This window comes from Lissotriton vulgaris, chromosome 12, assembly GCF_964263255.1.
Source record: "Lissotriton vulgaris chromosome 12, aLisVul1.2, whole genome shotgun sequence".
Taxonomy (NCBI): domain Eukaryota; kingdom Metazoa; phylum Chordata; class Amphibia; order Caudata; family Salamandridae; genus Lissotriton; species Lissotriton vulgaris.
Genome location: NC_141700.1, coordinates 443,490,688 through 443,508,415, shown reverse-complemented (window position 1 = coordinate 443,508,415; position 17,728 = coordinate 443,490,688). Strand labels below are relative to the sequence as shown.

General features: G+C 30.1%; 14 non-coding genes across 14 annotated transcripts; all 14 read left to right on the top strand.

Moving 5' to 3' along the window:
- Nucleotides 1–501: 501 nt before the first annotated feature.
- TRNAT-AGU (transfer RNA threonine (anticodon AGU)) lies at nucleotides 502–575 on the top strand. Its single transcript has one exon. It is a non-coding gene; the product is annotated as a tRNA-Thr (tRNA).
- A 947-nt stretch (nucleotides 576–1,522) lies between these two features.
- TRNAT-AGU (transfer RNA threonine (anticodon AGU)) lies at nucleotides 1,523–1,596 on the top strand. Its single transcript has one exon. It is a non-coding gene; the product is annotated as a tRNA-Thr (tRNA).
- Nucleotides 1,597–2,032: 436 nt separating this feature from the next.
- On the top strand, nucleotides 2,033–2,105 carry TRNAT-CGU (transfer RNA threonine (anticodon CGU)). The gene has a single exon. It is a non-coding gene; the product is annotated as a tRNA-Thr (tRNA).
- Nucleotides 2,106–5,791: 3,686 nt separating this feature from the next.
- Nucleotides 5,792–5,865, top strand: TRNAT-AGU (transfer RNA threonine (anticodon AGU)). Its single transcript has one exon. It is a non-coding gene; the product is annotated as a tRNA-Thr (tRNA).
- Nucleotides 5,866–7,826: 1,961 nt separating this feature from the next.
- Nucleotides 7,827–7,900, top strand: TRNAT-AGU (transfer RNA threonine (anticodon AGU)). Its single transcript has one exon. It is a non-coding gene; the product is annotated as a tRNA-Thr (tRNA).
- Nucleotides 7,901–9,863: 1,963 nt separating this feature from the next.
- Nucleotides 9,864–9,937, top strand: TRNAT-AGU (transfer RNA threonine (anticodon AGU)). Its single transcript has one exon. It is a non-coding gene; the product is annotated as a tRNA-Thr (tRNA).
- A 436-nt stretch (nucleotides 9,938–10,373) lies between these two features.
- Nucleotides 10,374–10,446, top strand: TRNAT-CGU (transfer RNA threonine (anticodon CGU)). The gene has a single exon. It is a non-coding gene; the product is annotated as a tRNA-Thr (tRNA).
- Nucleotides 10,447–11,901: 1,455 nt separating this feature from the next.
- TRNAT-AGU (transfer RNA threonine (anticodon AGU)) lies at nucleotides 11,902–11,975 on the top strand. Its single transcript has one exon. It is a non-coding gene; the product is annotated as a tRNA-Thr (tRNA).
- Nucleotides 11,976–13,431: 1,456 nt separating this feature from the next.
- Nucleotides 13,432–13,504, top strand: TRNAT-CGU (transfer RNA threonine (anticodon CGU)). Its single transcript has one exon. It is a non-coding gene; the product is annotated as a tRNA-Thr (tRNA).
- A 945-nt stretch (nucleotides 13,505–14,449) lies between these two features.
- TRNAT-CGU (transfer RNA threonine (anticodon CGU)) lies at nucleotides 14,450–14,522 on the top strand. The gene has a single exon. It is a non-coding gene; the product is annotated as a tRNA-Thr (tRNA).
- Nucleotides 14,523–15,976: 1,454 nt separating this feature from the next.
- On the top strand, nucleotides 15,977–16,050 carry TRNAT-AGU (transfer RNA threonine (anticodon AGU)). The gene has a single exon. It is a non-coding gene; the product is annotated as a tRNA-Thr (tRNA).
- A 439-nt stretch (nucleotides 16,051–16,489) lies between these two features.
- On the top strand, nucleotides 16,490–16,562 carry TRNAT-UGU (transfer RNA threonine (anticodon UGU)). Its single transcript has one exon. It is a non-coding gene; the product is annotated as a tRNA-Thr (tRNA).
- A 435-nt stretch (nucleotides 16,563–16,997) lies between these two features.
- On the top strand, nucleotides 16,998–17,071 carry TRNAT-AGU (transfer RNA threonine (anticodon AGU)). The gene has a single exon. It is a non-coding gene; the product is annotated as a tRNA-Thr (tRNA).
- Nucleotides 17,072–17,507: 436 nt separating this feature from the next.
- Nucleotides 17,508–17,580, top strand: TRNAT-CGU (transfer RNA threonine (anticodon CGU)). The gene has a single exon. It is a non-coding gene; the product is annotated as a tRNA-Thr (tRNA).
- Nucleotides 17,581–17,728: the final 148 nt, after the last annotated feature.

The following is a 17,728-nucleotide window of genomic DNA, read 5'->3' as shown; positions in this document are numbered from 1 at the left end:
TGGCTTAGTGGTTAAAGCGCCTGTCTCGTAATCAGGAAATCCTGAGTTCAAATCTCAACAGCACCTAACTCTTTTCTCCATGCTTTCCGAATAATTTTCATCAAACAAATGTTGAATACAATTTAAGAATAAACATCTGGTTCTATGAACTTTAGAATAAGTTATCTTAAAAATGAAATAAAATGCTTGGTATTGTGAAGATTTTTGTAGGAATGCATTGACTGAAATAGGGAAAAGAAAATGACAAAGAACAAGATAGAGGTGAATGATCACTCTATTGTGGAATTCAACAAATCCATTCTTCAGCAAGGAATATTTTAAAATGATATGAATAGGGTAAACTTCAAATTAGAGAGGTGTTTTTGAATAAGTGAAGAGTCTTCATTCATCTTAAGTGTTTGAGTAGAGAAGTGTGTGAACTTAGAAAAGAATATGAAAGTGAAAAAGCAATATTCTCTTGAACACCATAAAGAAAAGTGTTTCAAATTTAAGAATCAAGTGGGTGCTGTGGCTTAGCTGGTTAAAGCGCCTGTCTAGTAAACAGGAGATCCTGAGTTCAAATCTCAGCAGCGCCTTGCTTTTCTCATTGTAATATATAACAAATCATTTTCATTAGGTCTTATTCCGATACAATTAAAATATAAAAGTCTGATTCATCTTACTGATGTACAGATCATCTTTAACCTTATAAAAACCCAAGTATTTTCAAGATTATAGAATGAATAATGTTATTGCAAAATGAAAAAAATACATATCTATGAGAAAGACGTAGATGATATGTCTACCTAGATTGGAGCAATATTATTACCTTCATGAAAAAAAATTGTAAAGAATTCAAGAAATGAAATTGAGTTTTATAAGAGTACCTGTTTATTAAAACATCTTAATACTTGCGTAGTGATTGAGTATGTTTTCGTGTTTAAGATTACAATACATATAAAGAAGAATTTATAGCAGGAAACACATTTTCATCATCAACAATAAATTATGTATGCATTTCTTACTATTAACGTTGGTGCTGTGGCTTAGTGGTTAAAGCGCCTGTCTCGTAAACAGGAAATCCTGAGTTCAATTCTCAGCAGCACATAACTGTTTTCTCCATGCTTTCTGAATAATTTTCATCAAACAAATGTTGAATACAATTTAAGAATAAACATCTGGTTCTATGAACTTTAGAATACGTTATCTTAAAAATTAAATAAAATGCTTGGTATTGTGAAGATTTTTGTAGGAATGCATTGACTGAAATAGGGATAAGAAAATGACAAAGAACAAGATAGAGGTGAATGTTCACTCTATTGTTGAATTCAACTAATCCATTCTTCAGCAAGGTATATTTTAAAATGATAGGAATAGGGTAAACTTCAAATTAGAGAGGTGTTTTTGAATAAGTGAAGAGTCTTCATTCATCTTAAGTGTTTGAGTAGAGAAGTGTGTGAACTAAGAAAAGAATATGAAAGTGAAAAAGCAATATTCTCTTGAACACCATAAAGAAAAGTGTTTCAAATTTAAGAATCAAGTGGGTGCTGTGGCTTAGCTGGTTAAAGTGCCTGTCTAGTAAACAGGAGATCCTGAGTTCAAATCTCAGCAGCGCCTTGCTTTTCTCATTGTTATATAACAAATCATTTTCATTAGGTCTTATTCCGATACAATTAAAATATAAAAGTCTGATTCATCTTACTGTTGAACAGATCATCTTAAACCTTATAAAAACACAAGTATTTTCAAGATTATAGAATGAATACTGTTATTGCAAAATGAAAAAAATACATATCTATGAGAAAGACGTAGATGAAATGTCTACCTAGATTGGAGCAATATTATTACCTTCATGAAAAAAATTGTAAAGAATTCAAGAAATGAAATTGGGTTTTATAAGAGTACCTGTTTATTAAAACATATTAATAATTGCGTAGTGATTGAGTATGTTTTCGTGTTTAAGATTACAATACATATAAAGAAGAATTTATAGCAGGAAACACATTTTCATCATCAACAATAAATTATGTATGCATTTCTTACTATTAACGTTGGTGCTGTGGCTTAGTGGTTAAAGCGCCTGTCTCGTAAACAGGAAATCCTGAGTTCAAATCTCAGCAGCACCTAAATGTTTTCTCCATGCTTTCCGAATAATTTTCATCAAACAAATGTTGAATACAATTTAAGAATAAACATCTGGTTCTATGAACTTTAGAATAATTTATTTTAAAAATTAAATAAAATGCTTGGTATTGTGAAGATTTTTGTAGGAATGCATTGACTGAAATAGGGAAAAGAAAATGACAAAGAACAAGATAGAGGTGAATGATCACTCTATTGTTGAATTCAACTAATCCATTCTTCAGCAAGGTATATTTTAAAATGATATGAATAGGGTAAACTTCAAATTAGAGAGGTGTTTTTGAATAAGTGAAGAGTCTTCATTCATCTTAAGTGTTTGAGTAGAGAAGTGTGTGAACTTAGAAAAGAATATGAAAGTGAAAAAGCAATATTCTCTTGAAAACCATAAAGAAAAGTGTTTCAAATTTAAGAATCAAGTGGGTGCTGTGGCTTAGCTGGTTAAAGCACCTGTCTAGTAAACAGGAGATCCTGAGTTCATCTCTCAGCAGTGCCTTGCTTTTCTCATTGTTATATAACAAATCATTTTCATTAGGTCTTATTCCGATACAATTAAAATATAAAAGTCTGATTCATATTACTGTTGAACAGATCACCTTTAACCTTATAAAAACCCAGGTATTTTCAAGATTATAGAATGAATACTGTTATTGCAAAATGAAAAAAAGTACATATCTATGAGAAAGACGTAGATGAAATGTCTACCAAGATTGGAGCAATATTATTACCTTCATGAAAAAAATTTGTAAAGAATTCAAGAAATGAAATTGGGTTTTATAAGAGTACCTGTTTATTAAAACATATGAATCCTTGTGAAGTGATTGAGTATCTTTTCGTGTTTAAGATTACAATACATATAAAGAAGAATTTATAGCAGAAAACACATTTTCATCATCAACAATAAATTATTTATGCATTTTTTACTATTCCCGTTGGTGCTGTGGCTAAGTGGTTAAAGCTCCTATCTCGTAAACAGGAAATCCTGAGTTCAAATCTCAGCAGCATTTAACTGTTTTCTTCATGCTTTCCGAATAATTTTCATCAAACAAGTGTTGAATACAATTTAAGTATAAACATCTGGTTCTATGAACTTTAGAATAAGTTATCTTAAAAATTAAATAAAATGCTTGGTATTGTGAAGATTTTTGTAGGAATGCATTGACTGAAATAGGGATAAGAAAATGACAAAGAACAAGATAGAGGTGAATGTTCACTCTATTGTTGAATTCAACTAATCCATTCTTCAGCAAGGTATATTTTAAAATGATATGAATAGGGTAAACTTCAAATTAGAGAGGTGTTTTTGAATAAGTGAAGAGTCTTCATTCATCTTAAGTGTTTGAGTAGAGAAGTGTGTGAACTTAGAAAAGAATATGAAAGTGAAAAAACATTATTCTCTTAAACACCATAAAAAAAAGTTTTCAAAATTAAGAATCAAGTGGGTGCTGTGGCTTAGCTGGTTAAAACGCCTGTCTAGTAAACAGGAGATCCTGAGTTCAACTCTGAGCTGTGCCTTGCTTTTCTCATTGATATATAACAAATCATTTTCATTAGGTCTTATTCCGATACAATTAAAATATAAAAGTCTGATTCATCTTACTGTTGAACAGATCATCTTAAACCTTATAAAAACACAAGTATTTTCAAGATTATAGAATGAATACTGTTATTGCCAAATAAAAAAAATACATATCTATGAGAAAGACGTAGATGAAATTTCTACCTAGATTTGAACAATATTAATACCTTCATGATTTTTTTTTAAAGAATTCAAGAAATGAAATTGAGTTTTATAAGAGTACCTGTTTATTAAAACATATTAATACTTGCGTAGTGATTGAGTATGTTTTCGTGTTTAAGATTACAATACATATAAAGAAGAATTTATAGCAGGAAACACATTTTCATCATCAACAATAAATTATGTATGCATTTCTTACTATTAACATTGGTGCTGTGGCTTAGTGGTTAAAGCGCCTGTCTCGTAATCAGGAAATCCTGAGTTCAAATCTCAACAGCACCTAACTCTTCTCTCCATGCTTTCCGAATAATTTTCATCAAACAAATGTTGAATACAATTTAAGAATAAACATCTGGTTCTATGAACTTTAGAATAAGTTATCTTAAAAATGAAATAAAATGCTTGGTATTGTGAAGATTTTTGTAGGAATGCATTGACTGAAATAGGGAAAAGAAAATGACAAAGAACAAGATAGAGGTGAATGATCACTCTCTTGTGGAATTCAACAAATCCATTCTTCAGCAAGGAATATTTTAAAATGATATGAATAGGGTAAACTTCAAATTAGAGAGGTGTTTTTGAATAAGTGAAGAGTCTTCATTCATCTTAAGTGTTTGAGTAGAGAAGTGTGTGAACTTAGAAAAGAATATGAAAGTGAAAAAGCAATATTCTCTTGAACACCATAAAGAAAAGTGTTTCAAACTTCAGAATCAAGTGGGTGCTGAGGCTTAGCTGGTTAAAGCGCCTGTCTCGTAAACAGGAAATCCTGAGTTCAAATCTCAGCAGCACCTAAATGTTTTCTCCATGCTTTCCGAATAATTTTCATCAAACAAATGTTGAATACAATTTAAGAATAAACATCTGGTTCTATGAACTTTAGAATAAGTTATCTTAAAAATTAAAGAATCAAGTGGGTGCTCTGGCTTAGCTGGTTAAAGCGCCTGTCTAGTAAACAGGAGATCCTGAGTTCAACTCTGAGCAGTGCCTTGCTTTTCTCATTGTTATATAACAAATCATTTTCATTAGGTCTTATTCCGATACAATTAAAATATAAAAGTCTGATTCATCTTACTGTTGAACAGATCATCTTTAACCTTATAAAAACCCAAGTATTTTCAAGATTATAGAATGAATACTGTTATTGCAAAATGAAAAAAATACATATCTATGAGAAAGACGTAGATGAAATGTCTACATAGATTGGAGCAATATTATTACCTTCATGAAAAAAAATTGTAAAGAATTCAAGAAATGGAATTGGGTTTTATAAGAGTACCTGTTTATTAAAACATATTAATCCTAGCGTAGTGATTGAGTATCTTTTCGTGTTTAAGATTACAATACATATAAAGAAGAATTTATAGCAGAAAACAAATTTTCATCATTAACAATAAATTCTTTATGCATTTTTTACTATTACTGTTCGTGCTGTGGCTTAGTGGTTAAAGCTCCTGTCTCGTAAACAGGAAATCCTGAGTTCAATTCTCAGCAGCATTTAACTGTTTTCTCAATGCTTTCCGAATAATTTTCATCAAACAAGTGTTGAATACAATTTAAGTATAAACATCTGGTTCTATGAACTTTAGAATAAGTTATCTTAAAAATTCAATAAAATGCTTGGTATTGTGAAGATTTGTGTAGGAATGCATTGACTGAAATAGGGAAAAGAAAATGACAAAGAACAAGATAGAGGTGAATGATCACTCTATTGTTGAATTCAACTAATCCATTCTTCAGCAAGGTATATTTTAAAATGATATGAATAGGGTAAACTTCAAATTAGAGAGGTGTTTTTGAATAAGTGAAGAGTCTTCATTCATCTTAAGTGTTTGAGTAGAGAAGTGTGTGAACTTAGAAAAGAATATGAAAGTGAAAAAGCAATATTCTCTTGAACACCATAAAGAAAAGTGTTTCAAATTTAAGAATCAAGTGGGTGCTGTGGCTTAGCTGGTTAAAGCGCCTGTCTAGTAAACAGGAGATCCTGAGTTCAACTCTCAGCAGTGCCTTGCTTTTCTCATTGTTATATATCAAATCATTTTCATTAGGTCTTATTCCGATACAATTAAAATATAAAAGTCTGATTCATCTTACTGTTGAACAGATCACCTTTAACCTTATAAAAACCCATGTATTTTCAAGATTATAGAATGAATACTGTTATTGCAAAATGAAAAAAAGTACATATCTATGAGAAAGACGTAGATGAAATGCCTACCAAGATTGGAGCAATATTATTACCTTCATGAAAAAAATTGTAAAGAATTCAAGAAATGAAATTGGGTTTTATAAGAGTACCTGTTTATTAAAATATATGAATCCTTGCGTAGTGATTGAGTATCTTTTTGTGTTTCAGATTACAATACATATAAAGAAGAATTTATAGCAGAAAACACATTTTCATCATCAACAATGAATTATTTATGCATTTTTTACTATTACCGTTGGTGCTGTGGCTTAGTGGTAAAAGCTCCTATCTCGTAAACAGGAAATCCTGAGTTCAAATCTCAGCAGCATTTAACTGTTTTTTTCATGCTTTCCGAATAATTTTCATCAAACAAGTGATGAATACAATTTAAGTATAAACATCTGGTTCTATGAACTTTAGAATAAGTTATCTTAAAAATTAAATAAAATACTTTGTATTGTGAAGATTTTTGTAGGAATGCATTGATTGAAATAGGGAAAAGAAAATGACAAAGAACAAGATAGAGGTGAATGATCACTCTATTGTTGAATTCAACTAATCCATTCTTCAGCAAGGTATATTTTAAAATGATATGAATAGGGTAAACTTCAAATTAGAGAGGTGTTTTTGAATAAGTGAAGAGTCTTCATTCATCTTAAGTGTTTGAGTAGAGAAGTGTGTGAACTTAGAAAAGAATATGAAAGTGAAAAAGCAATATTCTCTTGAACACCATAAAGAAAAGTGTTTCAAATTTAAGAATCAAGTGGGTGCTGTGGCTTAGCTGGTTAAAGCGCCTGTCTAGTAAACAGGAGATCCTGAGTTCAACTCTCAGCAGTGAATTGCTTTTCTCATTGTTATATAACAAATCATTTTTATTAGGTCTTATTCCGATACAATTAAAATATAAAAGTCTGATTCATCTTACTGTTGAACAGATCATCTTAAACCTTATAAAAACACAAGTATTTTCAAGATTATAGAATGAATACTGTTATTGCCAAATGAAAAAAATACATATCTATGAGAAAGACGTAGATGAAATTTCTACCTAGATTTGAGCAATATTAATACCTCATGATTTTTTTTTAAAGAATTCAAGAAATGAAATTGAGTTTTATAAGAGTACCTGTTTATCAAAACATATTAATACTTGCGTAGTGATTGAGTATGTTTTCGTGTTTAAGATTACAATACATATAAAGAAGAATTTATAGCAGGAAACACATTTTCATCATCAACAATAAATTATGTATGCATTTCTTATTCTTAACGTTGGTGATGTGGCTTAGTGGTTAAAGCGCCTGTCTCGTAAACAGGAAATCCTGAGTTCAAATCTCAGCAGCACCTAAATGTTTTCTCCATGCTTTCCGAATAATTTTCATCAAACAAATGTTGAATACAATTTAAGAATAAACATCTGGTTCTATGAACTTTAGAATAAGTTATCTTAAAAATTAAATAAAATGCTTGGTATTGTGAAGATTTTTGTAGGAATGCATTGACTGAAATAGGGAAAAGAAAATGACAAAGAACAAGATAGAGGTGAATGATCACTCTATTGTTGAATTCAACTAATCCATTCTTCAGCAAGGTATATTTTAAAATGATATGAATAGGGTAAACTTCAAATTAGAGAGGTGTTTTTGAATAAGTGAAGAGTCTTCATTCATCTTAAGTGTTTGAGTAGAGAAGTGTGTGAACTTAGAAAAGAATATGAAAGTGAAAAAGCAATATTCTCTTGAACACCATAAAGAAAAGTGTTTCAAATTTAAGAATCAAGTGGGTGCTGTGGCTTAGCTGGTTAAAGTGCCTGTCTAGTAAACAGGAGATCCTGAGTTCAAATCTCAGCAGCGCCTTGCTTTTCTCATTGTTATATAACAAATCATTTTCATTAGGTCTTATTCCGATACAATTAAAATATAAAAGTCTGATTCATCTTACTGTTGAACAGATCATCTTTAACCTTATAAAAACCCAAGTATTTTCAAGATTATAGAATGAATACTGTTATTGCAAAATGAAAAAAATACATATCTATGAGAAAGACGTAAATGAAATGTCTACCTAGATTGGAGCAATATTATTACCTTCATGAAAAAAATTGTAAAGAATTCAAGAAATGAAATTGGGTTTTATAAGAGTACCTGTTTATTAAAATATATGAATCCTTGCGTAGTGATTGAGTATCTTTTCGTGTTTAAGATTACAATACATATAAAGAAGAATTTATAGCAGGAAACACATTTTCCTCATCAACAATAAATTATGTATGCATTTCTTACTATTAACGTTGGTGCTGTGGCTTAGTGGTTAAAGCGCCTGTCTCGTAAACAGTAAATCTTGAGTTCAAATCTCAACAGCACCTAACTCTTTTCTCAATGCTTTCCGAATAACTTTCATCAAACACATGTTGAATACAATTTAAGAATAAACATCTGGTTCTATGAACTTTAGAATAAGTTATCTTAAAAATGAAATAAAATGCTTGGTATTGTGAAGATTTTTGTAGGAATGCATTGACTGAAATAGGGAAAAGAAAATGACAAAGAACAAGATAGAGGTGAATGATCACTCTATTGTTGAATTCAACTAATCCATTCTTCAGCAAGGTATATTTTAAAATGATATGAATAGGGTAAACTTCAAATTAGAGAGGTGTTTTTGAATAAGTGAAGAGTCTTCATTCATCTTAAGTGTTTGAGTAGAGAAGTGTGTGAACTTAGAAAAGAATATGAAAGTGAAAAAGCAATATTCTCTTGAACACCATAAAGAAAAGTGTTTCAAATTTAAGAATCAAGTGGGTGCTGTGGCTTAGCTGGTTAAAGCGCCTGTCTAGTAAACAGGAGATCCTGAGTTTATCTCTCAGCAGTGCCTTGCATTTTCTCATTGTTGTATAACAAATCATTTTCATTAGGTCTTATTCCGATACAATTAAAATATAAAAGTCTGATTCATCTTACTATTGAACAGATCACCTTTAACCTTATAAAAACCCATGTATTTTCAAGATTATAGAATGAATACTGTTATTGCAAAATGAAAAAAGTACATATCTATGAGAAAGACGTAGATGAAATGCCTACCAAGATTGGAGCAATATTATTACCTTCATGAAAAAAATTGTAAAGAATTCAAGAAATGAAATTGGGTTTTATAAGAGTACCTGTTTATTAAAATATATGAATCCTTGCGTAGTGATTGAGTATCTTTTTGTGTTTAAGATTACAATACATATAAAGAAGAATTTATAGCAGAAAACACATTTTCATCATCAACAATGAATTATTTATGCATTTTTTACTATTACCGTTGGTGCTGTGGCTTAGTGGTTAAAGCTCCTATCTCGTAAACAGGAAATCCTGAGTTTAAATCTCAGCAGCATTTAACTGTTTTCTTCATGCTTTCCGAATAATTTTCATCAAACAAATGTTGAATACAATTTAAGAATAAACATCTGGTTCTATGAACTTTAGAATAAGTTATCTTAAAAATTAAATAAAATGCTTGGTATTGTGAAGATTTTTGTAGGAATGCATTGACTGAAATAGGGATAAGAAAATGACAAAGAACAAGATAGAGGTGAATGTTCACTCTATTGTTGAATTCAACTAATCCATTCTTCAGCAAGGTATATTTTAAAATGATATGAATAGGGTAAACTTCAAATTAGAGAGGTGTTTTTGAATAAGTGAAGAGTCTTCATTCATCTTAAGTGTTTGAGTAGAGAAGTGTGTGAACTTAGAAAAGAATATGAAAGTGAAAAAGCAATATTCTCTTGAACACCATAAAGAAAAGTGTTTCAAATTTAAGAATCAAGTGGGTGCTGTGGCTTAGCTGGTTAAAGCGCCTGTCTAGTAAACAGGAGATCCTGAGTTCAAATCTCAGCAGCGACTTGCTTTTCTCATTGTTATATAACAAATCATTTTCATTAGGTCTTATTCCGATACAATTAAAATATAAAAGTCTGATTCCTCTTACTGTTGAACAGATCATCTTTAACCTTATAAAAACCCAAGTATTTTCAAGATTATAGAATGAATACTGTTATTGCAAAATGAAAAAAATACATATCTATGAGAAAGACGTAGATGAAATGTCTACCTAGATTGGAGCAATATTATTACCTTCATGAAAAAAATTGTAAAGAATTCAAGAAATGAAATTGGGTTTTATAAGAGTACCTGTTTATTAAAACATATTAATACTTGCGTAGTGATTGAGTATGTTTTCGTGTTTAAGATTACAATACATATAAAGAAGAATTTATAGCAGGAAACACATTTTCATCATCAACAATAAATTATGTATGCATTTCTTACTATTAACGTTGGTGCTGTGGCTTAGTGGTTAAAGCGCCTGTCTCGTAAACAGGAAATCCTGAGTTCAAATCTCAGCAACACCTAAATGTTTTCTCCATGCTTTCCGAATAATTTTCATCAAACAAATGTTGAATACAATTTAAGAATAAACATCTGGTTCTATGAACTTTAGAATAAGTTATCTTAAACATTAAATAAAATGCTTGGTATTGTGAAGATTTTTGTAGGAATGCATTGACTGAAATAGGGAAAAGAAAATGACAAAGAACAAGATAGAGGTGAATGATCACTCTATTGTTGAATTCAACTAATCCATTCTTCAGCAAGTTATATTTTAAAATGATATGAATAGGGTAAACTTCAAATTAGAGAGGTGTTTTTGAATAAGTGAAGAGTCTTCATTCATCTTAAGTGTTTGAGTAGAGAAGTGTGTGAACTTAGAAAAGAATATGAAAGTGAAAAAGCAATATTCTCTTGAACACCATAAAGAAAAGTGTTTCAAATTTAAGAATCAAGTCGGTGCTGTGGCTTAGCTGGTTAAAGCGCCTGTCTAGTAAACAGGAGATCCTGAGTTCATCTCTCAGCAGTGCCTTGCATTTTCTTATTGTTATATAACAATTCATTTTCATTAGGTCTTTTTCCGATACAATTAAAATATAAAAGTCTGATTCATCTTACTGTTGAACAGATCACCTTTAACCTTATAAAAACCCAGGTATTTTCAAGATTATAGAATGAATACTGTTATTGCAAAATGAAAAAAAGTACATATCTATGAGAAAGACGTAGATGAAATGCCTACCAAGATTGGAGCAATATTATTACCTTCATGAAAAAAATTGTAAAGAATTCAAGAAATGAAATTGGGTTTTATAAGAGTACCTGTTTATTAAAATATATGAATCCTTGCGTAGTGATTGAGTATCTTTTCGTGTTTAAGATTACAATACATATAAAGAAGAATTTATAGCAGAAAACACATTTTCATCATCAACAATAAATTATTTATGCATTTTTTACTATTACCGTTGGTGCTGTGGCTTAGTGGTTAAAGCTCCTATCTCGTAAACAGGAAATCCTGAGTTCAAATCTCAGCAGCATTTAACTGTTTTCTTCATGCTTTCCGAATAATTTTCATCAAACAAGTGATGAATACAATTTAAGTATAAACATCTGGTTCTATGAACTTTAGAATAAGTTATCTTAAAAGTTAAATAAAATACTTGGTATTGTGAGGATTTTTGTAGGAATGCATTGATTGAAATAGGGAAAAGAAAATGACAAAGAACAAGATAGAGGTGAATGATCACTCTATTGTTGAATTCAACTAATCCATTCTTCAGCAAGGTATATTTTAAAATGATATGAATAGGGTAAACTTCAAATTAGAGAGGTGTTTTTGAATAAGTGAAGAGTCTTCATTCATCTTAAGTGTTTGAGTAGAGAAGTGTGTGAACTTAGAAAAGAATATGAAAGTGAAAAAGCAATATTCTCTTGAACACCATAAAGAAAAGTGTTTCAAATTTAAGAATCAAGTGGGTGCTGTGGCTTAGCTGGTTAAAGTGCCTGTCTAGTAAACAGGAGATCCTGAGTTCAAATCTCAGCAGCGCCTTGCTTTTCTCATTGTTATATAACAAATCATTTTCATTAGGTCTTATTCCGATACAATTAAAATATAAAAGTCTGATTCATCTTACTGTTGAACAGATCATCTTTAACCTTATAAAAACCCAAGTATTTTCAAGATTATAGAATGAATACTGTTATTGCAAAATGAAAAAAATACATATCTATGAGAAAGACGTAGATGAAATGTCTACCTAGATTGGAGCAATATTATTACCTTCATGAAAAAAATTGTAAAGAATTCAAGAAATGAAATTGGGTTTTATAAGAGTACCTGTTTATTAAAATATATGAATCCTTGCGTAGTGATTGAGTATCTTTTCGTGTTTAAGATTACAATACATATAAAGAAGAATTTATAGCAGGAAACACATTTTCCTCATCAACAATAAATTATGTATGCATTTCTTACTATTAACGTTGGTGCTGTGGCTTAGTGGTTAAAGCGCCTGTCTCGTAATCAGTAAATCCTGAGTTCAAATCTCAACAGCACCTAACTCTTTTCTCAATGCTTTCCGAATAACTTTCATCAAACACATGTTGAATACAATTTAAGAATAAACATCTGGTTCTATGAACTTTAGAATAAGTTATCTTAAAAATGAAATAAAATGCTTGGTATTGTGAAGATTTTTGTAGGAATGCATTGACTGAAATAGGGAAAAGAAAATGACAAAGAACAAGATAGAGGTGAATGATCACTCTATTGTGGAATTCAACAAATCCATTCTTCAGCAAGGAATATTTTAAAATGATATGAATAGGGTAAACTTCAAATTAGAGAGGTGTTTTTGAATAAGTGAAGAGTCTTCATTCATCTTAAGTGTTTGAGTAGAGAAGTGTGTGAACTTAGAAAAGAATATGAAAGTGAAAAAGCAATATTCTCTTGAACACCATAAAGAAAAGTGTTTCAAATTTAAGAATCAAGTTGGTGCTGTGGCATAGCTGGTTAAAGCGCCTGTCTAGTAAACAGGAGATCCTGAGTTCAAATCTCAGCATGGCCTTGCTTTTCTCATTGTAATATATAACAAATCATTTTCATTAGGTCTTATTCCGATACAATTAAAATATAAAAGTCTGATTCATCTTACTGATGAACAGATCATCTTTAACCTTATAAAAACCCAAGTATTTTCAAGATTATAGAATGAATAATGTTATTGCAAAATGAAAAAAATACATATCTATGAGAAAGACATAGATGAAATGTCTACCTAGATTGGAGCAATATTATTACCTTCATGAAAAAAATTGTAAAGAATTCAAGAAATGAAATTGGGTTTTATAAGAGTACCTGTTTATTAAAACATATTAATACTTGCGTAGTGATTGAGTATGTTTTCGTGTTTAAGATTACAATACATATAAAGAAGAATTTATAGCAGGAAACACATTTTCATCATCAACAATAAATTATGTATGCATTTCTTACTATTAACGTTGGTGCTGTGGCTTAGTGGTTAAAGCGCCTGTCTCGTAAACAGGAAATCTTGAGTTCAAATCTCAGCAGCACCTAAATGTTTTCTCCATGCTTTCCGAATAATTTTCATCAAACAAATGTTGAATACAATTTAAGTATAAACATCTGGTTCTATGAACTTTAGAATAAGTTATCTTAAAAATTAAATAAAATGCTTGGTATTGTGAGGATTTTTGTAGGAATGCATTGACTGAAATAGGGAAAAGAATATGACAAAGAACAAGATAGAGGTGAATGATCACTCTATTGTTGAATTCAACTAATCCATTCTTCAGCAAGGTATATTTTAAAATGATATGAATAGGGTAAACTTCAAATTAGAGAGGTGTTTTTGAATAAGTGAGGAGTCTTCATTCATCTTAAGTGTTTGAGTAGAGAAGTGTGTGAACTTAGAAAAGAATATGAAAGTGAAAAAGCAATATTCTCTTGAACACCATAAAGAAAAGTTTTTCAAAGTTAAGAATCAAGTGTATGCTGTGGCTTAGCTGGTTAAAGCGCCTGTCTAGTAAACAGGAGATCCTGAGTTCAACTCTCAGCAGTGAATTGCTTTTCTCATTGTTATATAACAAATCATTTTTATTAGGTCTTATTCCGATACAATTAAAATATAAAAGTCTGATTCATCTTACTGTTGAACAGATCATCTTAAACCTTATAAAAACACAAGTATTTTCAAGATTATAGAATGAATACTGTTATTGCCAAATGAAAAAAATACATATCTATGAGAAAGAAATAGATGAAATTTCTACCTAGATTTGAGCAATATTAATACCTTCATGATTTTTTTTTTAAAGGATTCAAGAAATGAAATTGAGTTTTATAAGAGTACCTGTTTATTAAAACATATTAATACTTGCGTAGTGATTGAGTATGTTTTCGTGTTTAAGATTACAATACATATAAAGAAGAATTTATAGCAGGAAACACATTTTCATCATCAACAATAAATTATGTATGCATTTCTTACTATTAACGTTGGTGCTGTGGCTTAGTGGTTAAAGCGCCTGTCTCGTAAACAGGAAATTCTGAGTTCAATTCTCAGCAGCACCTAACTGTTTTCTCCATGCTTTCTGAATAATTTTCATCAAACAAATGTTGAATACAATTTAAGAATAAACATCTGGTTCTATGAACATTAGAATAAGTTATCTTAAAAATTAAATAAAATGCTTGGTATTGTGAAGATTTTTGTAGGAATGCATTGACTGAAATAGGGATAAGAAAATGACAAAGAACAAGATAGAGGTGAATGTTCACTCTATTGTTGAATTCAACTAATCCATTCTTCAGCAAGGTATATTTTAAAATGATATGAATAGGGTAAACTTCAAATTAGAGAGGTGTTTTTGAATAAGTGAAGAGTCTTCATTCATCTTAAGTGTTTGAGTAGAGAAGTATGTGAACTTAGAAAAGAATATGAAAGTGAAAAAACATTATTCTCTTGAACACCATGAAGAAAAAGTTTTCAAAATTAAGAATCAAGTGGGTGCTGTGGCTTAGCTGGTTAAAACGCCTGTCTAGTAAACAGGAGATCCTGAGTTCAACTCTGAGCTGTGCCTTGCTTTTCTCATTGTTATATAACAAATCATTTTCATTAGGTCTTATTCCGATACAATTAAAATATAAAAGTCTGATTCATCTTACTGTTGAACAGATCATCTTAAACCTTATAAAAACACAAGTATTTTCAAGATTATAGAATGAATACTGTTATTGCCAAATAAAAAAAATACATATCTATGAGAAAGACGTAGATGAAATTTCTACCTAGATTTGAGCAATATTAATACCTTCATGATTTTTTTTTTTAAAGAATTCAAGAAATGAAATTGAGTTTTATAAGAGTACCTGTTTATTAAAACATATTAATACTTGCGTAGTGATTGAGTATGTTTTCGTGTTTAAGATTACAATACATATAAAGAAGAATTTATAGCAGGAAACACATTTTCATCATCAACAATAAATTATGTGTGCATTTCGTACTATTAATGTTGGTGCTGTGGCTTAGTGGTTAAAGCGCCTGTCTCGTAATCAGGAAATCCTGAGTTCAAATCTCAACAGCACCTAACTCTTTTCTCCATGCTTTCCGAATAATTTTCATCAAACAAATGTTGAATACAATTTAAGAATAAACATCTGGTTCTATGAACTTTAGAATAAGTTATCTTAAAAATGAAATAAAATGCTTGGTATTGTGAAGATTTTTGTAGGAATGCATTGACTGAAATAGGGAAAAGAAAATGACAAAGAACAAGATAGAGGTGAATGATCACTCTATTGTGGAATTCAACAAATCCATTCTTCAGCAAGGAATATTTTAAAATGATATGAATAGGGTAAACTTCAAATTAGAGAGGTGTTTTTGAATAAGTGAAGAGTCTTCATTCATCTTAAGTGTTTGAGTAGAGAAGTGTGTGAACTTAGAAAAGAATATGAAAGTGAAAAAGCAATATTCTCTTGAACACCATAAAGAAAAGTGTTTCAAATTTAAGAATCAAGTGGGTGCTGTGGCTTAGCTGGTTAAAGCACCTGTCTAGTAAACAGGAGATCCTGAGTTCAAATCTCAGCAGCGCCTTGCTTTTCTCATTGTAATATATAACAAATCATTTTCATTAGGTCTTATTCCGATACAATTAAAATATAAAAGTCTGATTCATCTTACTGATGTACAGATCATCTTTAACCTTATAAAAACCCAAGTATTTTCAAGATTATAGAATGAATAATGTTATTGCAAAATGAAAAAAATACATATCTATGAGAAAGACGTAGATGATATGTCTACCTAGATTGGAGCAATATTATTACCTTCATGAAAAAAAATTGTAAAGAATTCAAGAAATGAAATTGAGTTTTATAAGAGTACCTGTTTATTAAAACATATTAATACTTGCGTAGTGATTGAGTATGTTTTCGTGTTTAAGATTACAATACATATAAAGAAGAATTTATAGCAGGAAACACATTTTCATCATCAACAATAAATTATGTATGCATTTCTTACTATTAACGTTGGTGCTGTGGCTTAGTGGTTAAAGCGCCTGTCTTGTAAACAGGAAATCCTGAGTTCAATTCTCAGCAGCACATAACTGTTTTCTCCATGCTTTCTGAATAATTTTCATCAAACAAATGTTGAATACAATTTAAGAATAAACATCTGGTTCTATGAACTTTAGAATAAGTTATCTTAAAAATTAAATAAAATGCTTGGTATTGTGAAGATTTTTGTAGGAATGCATTGACTGAAATAGGGATAAGAAAATGACAAAGAACAAGATAGAGGTGAATGTTCACTCTATTGTTGAATTCAACTAATCCATTCTTCAGCAAGGTATATTTTAAAATGATAGGAATAGGGTAAACTTCAAATTAGAGAGGTGTTTTTGAATAAGTGAAGAGTCTTCATTCATCTTAAGTGTTTGAGTAGAGAAGTGTGTGAACTTAGAAAAGAATATGAAAGTGAAAAAGCAATATTCTCTTGAACACCATAAAGAAAAGTGTTTCAAATTTAAGAATCAAGTGGGTGCTGTGGCTTAGCTGGTTAAAGTGCCTGTCTAGTAAACAGGAGATCCTGAGTTCAAATCTCAGCAGCGCCTTGCTTTTCTCATTGTTATATAACAAATCATTTTCATTAGGTCTTATTCCGATACAATTAAAATATAAAAGTCTGATTCATCTTACTGTTGAACAGATCATCTTTAACCTTATAAAAACCCAAGTATTTTCAAGATTATAGAATGAATACTGTTATTGCAAAATGAAAAAAATACATATCTATGAGAAAGACGTAGATGAAATGTCTACCTAGATTGGAGCAATATTATTACCTTCATGAAAAAAATTGTAAAGAATTCAAGAAATGAAATTGGGTTTTATAAGAGTACCTGTTTATTAAAACATATTAATAATTGCGTAGTGATTGAGTATGTTTTCGTGTTTAAGATTACAATACATATAAAGAAGAATTTATAGCAGGAAACACATTTTTATCATCAACAATAAATTATGTATGCATTTCTTACTATTAACGTTGGTGCTGTGGCTTAGTGGTTAAAGCGCCTGTCTCGTAAACAGGAAATCCTGAGTTCAAATCTCAGCAGCACCTAAATGTTTTCTCCATGCTTTCCGAATAATTTTCATCAAACAAATGTTGAATACAATTTAAGAATAAACATCTGGTTCTATGAACTTTAGAATAATTTATCTTAAAAATTAAATAAAATGCTTGGTATTGTGAAGATTTTTGTAGGAAT